The following is a 5,972-nucleotide window of genomic DNA, read 5'->3' as shown; positions in this document are numbered from 1 at the left end:
AAGCACCCATCAACTCGTGTTGCTTATGAAGCTCAGAGTGCATGGTTGCGAGCATGAGATAGAACACATCTAATGCGTCATCTTGATGCTTCTTGTAAGCATCTTTGTCTGCTCACGTGCCAGTGGCAGGAGGTGCCTCGGGAATGGGCTGCTCCAGGATATACAGTTTTCGTTCCTGTGTGAGAACAATTCTCAAGTTCCTATACCAGTCCAGGAAGTTAGCTCCATTGAGCTTGTCCTTATCAAGGACAGAACGCAGGGAGAAGGTGTTCATGTTTGACGACATGGCAATCTACAACAGAAAATACAGAAAATAAATATCATATTCCACTAATCATTTAATTAGGTCTTTAACTAAATAATGCTCCTACTGAATTATAGAACTTTTGTAGAATCAAGTCATGGATGTGGTCAAACCACATCTACTAGATTCTAACCAACTAGTTATAATTCTTGTGGGACAAGATCCACATCATACTACGCCTTGAGTTAGCTTTGGCTAAATCGCTCATGACTTAGTATGATCGGTAGATAACTAATTATCAATTACATCTCTATGCAACTCTTGTTTATAGGATCAAGATCCGCATTTATATTAAAACTTAAGTTAGCTTTGGCTAAATCGCCCAAGAGTTAATATAAATGTGATTTTGTCCTATCTTTCAACCATTAGAAAATGTCTATAGTTATACCCAATCCAATTGAGTTAACTAGTTATACTCAATCTGATTGAGTTTGTACTTACCCAGGCGTTGATAGGTGGGACCAAGATTGTCCCTCAACGCCCTACCAAGATAATATGTGTTGCTCTGCTTTGGCATATTCAACAACAACATGTGATCGAGGTAGTGATGGGTATCACGGCATGGTAGGCATTTTGAGTTGACGCGATTAAGATCTAATCTAATTGTTGATGTGTATCATATACGCGATTAAGATCTAATCTAATCGTCAAGGCACTAATTAATTACTCTACTCTAGCATGCATCACATACACACACAAGCAATTAATTAAACTGTGATTAGGTCATGACCCTACTACGATCTTCTCAAGCCAATGAGAAGATCGGACGATCAACCTAGGGTCAATAGCTTCTCCAAGCTTCTCCCTTTGACCGCCACGTGTTGCTTGCACCCTCCTAGTAACTCCTCCTCGAGTAGACCTTCCACAACTCCATTTTGTACATTACAAAGATAACCCGAGTTACATTCGAGTTTAAACTATTTTACAATAGGAAATAAAATAGAAAGGCACGACGCACAGGTCGTGTATCACATATACAACACGCACAATCACACAAAAATGGCGTGCAGGTCATATTATGAATTACAACACATGTAACCAATCTAATTGGGGTTTTTGGTCCATGACCATCACAAATCAGACATAATTCTAAATTATATATTTTATATAAATTTCTGTGATTTTATTACTGTTTTTATGATTTTATGAGTCGCAACTTCCCAGCGGTCCCGTTTAGCGATTTTCGGGCGTGATCGCAGGACAATGCCCCTTGCGGGGTTGGGGCAGCACCCCTTCTCGCAAAATAAGTCTCACGAGTGTCCCACGACGATCTTACAGTGCCTTTATCCGCTGTCCCAAAACATTTTGGGCGAGACCTTACTGTTACGGAAGGTGTTTCTCGGTAGTCAAGCCTACAAGTGTTCAAACACTTGTTGCTTCGCTTCTACGAGAAAAATACTCTTAAAAACCATAAAATTAATAAAATCACAGAAACTTACAGAACTATAATTTTTCATAAAAATTAAAATAAAAACAAGTACATGTTCGTACGTGGCTCTGATACCACTGTTGGGACTTTCGGGCCACAAAAACCTCTTTTTGCGTTGCGGAAACCCCGAAGTCTTGCCACGGATCCGTGCAAAGATATATAAAATTATCATGTACATATTTCCTAATCCTAGATCTACACTAGATCTACAAGAAAGGGGTTTATACCTTTGAAGCGAAGTCCTTCGCAAATCCCGCTCGTCCAGAAGGGTTGTCGGATCTCGAGAGTGTCAAATGTACACTCCTCTATGTGTATCCACACAAACAATTGGTGGAGAAAAACACAACTAAGAGTGTGCTAGCAACCTTAGAAGGTTACGACAATGGAGGAAGAGAGGGAGAGAAGAGAGGAAGAAGAAGACCTCTTGAATGAGCACACAAATGCAATCACTCACGCATTCAAGTGGCCGGCAACAATAGAGAGGTTATAAACCTCCATGGGATATCAAGAATCATGGCTCTTGATCTCCCTCATGAGGTGGCACACCTTGATGATGTGGAACACCATCATTGGCCGACCCCATGCCAAGTGGCTTTGGTCAAGTCAAACTTGACTAATGAAGTGGTATTTGGTCAAGTCAAACTTGACCCTTCATCTTCCCTCTCAAGTCAAGTCAAACTTGACTTAAATTCTCTCATGGTTGATCAAATCTAACCATTGATTCAAGTCAATTTGATTTAATGAATCTCTATTCATTAAATTAAATTGATTCAATGAGTCATAATCTAAATTAGACTGACATTCAATACATGAATCAAATTGAGTCCAACTCAATTAGTCTAATTTGGATTACTCTTAATCCAATTTGGTTCATCATATGAACCTAATCCTCTTGGTCCATCATATGAACCTAATCTCCATCTAATTACTCTTTGTGTGTAACCCTACAGGTTCTTGTAACGTTGGCAATGTTCCTAAACCCATTTAGAAGCATAAGTAATGAGCGGTATCTAGCAACACATCATTACTACCCAAGTTACAAGAATGTTGAGATCCAACATCACCTTTGTGACTACTAATTGTGACCCTCACAATATATGATAATGTCCTTCTATCCTTGACATCTAGATTGATCAATGTGAAGCATAGACCGTGTCATCCTCTAATCAATCTAAATCTTGAATTCCAAGTAGACTCACTCTAATCAAATGAGCTCAATATCTCATATTGACTCATTTGGGCATAGCCATGCACTTAGTGATCTCACTCTATCAAGAATAATGATGTCGCTCCTGTCATATAGGAGGGATAGATCCCATCTACATCACTCACATCCCTCCGCATAATTTATTACATACCCAGTAATCGCCTTTATAGTTCACCCAGTTACGGGTGATGTTTGACAAAGCTAAAGTATGCAACTCCTTATATAGGGAACCATGGTGACTTCAGGTCCAAGGACTAATAGTCATACTAATAGTCACATGAGAAAGTATATGACACTCATATAACGATCCAAGATACTTTCTCATGGCGGGTCATTCAGTATACATTCTCCAATGCATACCCATGTGTCAACTTGATATCTCTATATTCATGACTTGTAAGATCGAGTCATCGAGTTGACATACATGCTAGTCTCGTCGCATTAATATTGTCCCTGAATGTTAATAGTTGACTAGGAATGATTAAGAGTAGTGTTCTCTATATCATCTCACTATCGATTCAACCAATCGATTGATATAGATAAGAACCTTCTACTCAATGACGCTATTATACTTAGTTATTTGGCATCAATATAAGTAAGTATAATAACCATAAAGAAATGCCTTTATTTATATACTAGAATATGATACAACGAGTCCATATAACAATCATCACATGATTGGATCTAGGGCTCTAACTAACAAAAATACCCTTAGCCCAAAACTAAAATTTTTCCCCTTAATATCAAATATCAAAATATATTTATTTAATTTTTCTTTCATATCACTTTCTCTCTCCTTGTTCTCGCTCCTCATTTTATCACCCACTATCTCTCTCCTTAATCTCTCTCATCATACTTTCTTTCCTCTTTTTTTTTATTACACTTTCTCTCTCATCACACTTTCTCTCTCTTTAATCTCTTCTATCACACTCTCTTCCCTCTTTTTTTTTCTCATCATACTTTCTCTATAATCATACTTCCTCGCTCATCATACTTTCTCTCTCCTCAATCTCTCACATCACAATCTCTTTTTTCTCATCATGCTTTCTCTCTCATCATGCTTTCTATCTCATCATACTTTCTCTCTCCTTAATCTCTCCCATCACACTCTCTATTTTTTTCTAAATACTTTCTCTCTCCTCAATATCTTCTATCACATTCGCTTTCCTATTTTTTCTCATCACACTTTCTTTCCTATCACACTTTCTCTCATCATATTTTTTCTCTCCTCAATCTCTCCCATCACACTCTCTCTCCTTATTTTTTTCATTACACTTTCTCTCTCTTCATCCTCTCTCATCATATTTTCTCTCTTATCTTCTATCATCATACTCACTCTCATCACACTCTCTTTCCTTATTTTCTCTTATCGCACTTTCTCTTCATTCTCTCTCATCACACTTTCTCTCTCATCATATTTTCTCTTTCATCATTCTCTCGCATCATATTTTTTTCTCACATTCAACTTTCTCTCACATCTAATTTTTTCTCTTATTTTCCTTTAATGGTAAAATAAATTTTGATTTATTCCGATAGAAAATATTCAACTAACCAAATATTACTTAAAGTGATATTCATACTCATACTTATTCTTATTTCATAATACTATGATTCCCATTTCGATTCATATTCCAAGGAAAGAGCCAAACACCCCCTAAGCAATTAACCTCTTAACAACTACCAAAATCTATTCCAGAACAAGAGCTAAACTAATTGGATAATATGAACCAAATTGCAACTAATGAAGAACAATTCCACCAGAAATACAGGAACAAGAACAAATTATGAAAGTGACTAAGAATTCAGAAACTTAAGAAGAGCAAAGTGACTAAGAATTCAGACAAGAAACTAAACAAAACTTAATCCAAATCATTATTCACCCAACTTCTCCTTGTCGTCACACAAAGAACCAATGAATTGGATTGCATAATATGCCAAAAATCTTCTCCAGGCAGTTGGGCACTGTCACACTCTGAAAAACACTCGTTCTATCTCTGGAATCGCTATATCCGAGGAAAGGCTGTCAGAAGAAACTCAGCAACACCGAAAGAATGCCTTCGTTGAATGCTAATGTGTGGTGGAATCAAATGGCTGGAGAAACTCCTCCAATGGTTGGCGGATGCAGAATTCGCAGAAGCAAAATCCGCTAGAGAAGAAGACTCTTGCTGGCGCTCTAGATGATCAAAAGTTGAACGCCAGCAGCTGGAAAACTTTATGCCAATGAAGTTGAGGAGAACGGTAGATCTGGAAGAAGGAAAGAGGAAAAAGATCGACGGATGAATAGGAGCGTAAGTCACTGTTCATCCACGAAGAGGTTGGCTTATATATCTGGATTTGAACCGGGATTCAAATTTGGTTTAGGTTTAGTTTAGGGAGGAATTAAGGATTTGGTGAGAGGGTTTGACTCAAGTTAAGCCACGAAGCAGTAGGCTCAATTTTGATGGATAGGACCTAATTCAAACTCATTTGGTTCAATGAATCAAACTCCCTACAAAACAAATTACAATTATTAGATAAAATCCTACAAAACATAAAGAAAATACATCAAAACTCTAAATAAATTTCAAGATAAAACAAGAATTAAGGAGATATAAAATATTCGATTTAAGAGTTAAAAATATACACTAAAATACTAATTATCAACACGCTAGAAAATATTTCTAAGTATTCTTCGGTTAGAAAAAGCTAGAAGATTTTCTTTATTGAAACCAGAAATAAAGTACCAGGATATACAAAAAGATATTGTACTACGGAAGACTCTCATTTATCTGTCTTCTCTGAGTCTCGCAGTTCCTCTCAGACTTTCTCTAAATCTAGAAAATCTAAGGAAGCGTTCGGGGTATGAGTCCAGCCTTAATAACTTGCCGAACAGCACCTTCAAAGCCATATCTGAGCGCTAACAAATCAAAATATTCTTGCGACTGCAAGAATCCTCTTTGAAATTCGTACGCCGCAAGGGAGGAAACACAGAAATAATGACATATAGTATGCCTCTTCTCATTTCATGGCCGCCTAATCCAGCTAAAGGCGGG

The sequence above is a fragment of the Zingiber officinale genome, chromosome 2A (genome assembly GCF_018446385.1).
Source record: "Zingiber officinale cultivar Zhangliang chromosome 2A, Zo_v1.1, whole genome shotgun sequence".
Classification (NCBI taxonomy): domain Eukaryota; kingdom Viridiplantae; phylum Streptophyta; class Magnoliopsida; order Zingiberales; family Zingiberaceae; genus Zingiber; species Zingiber officinale.
The sequence above is the reverse complement of the archived record's forward strand: the minus strand, read 5'-3'. Positions refer to the sequence as shown.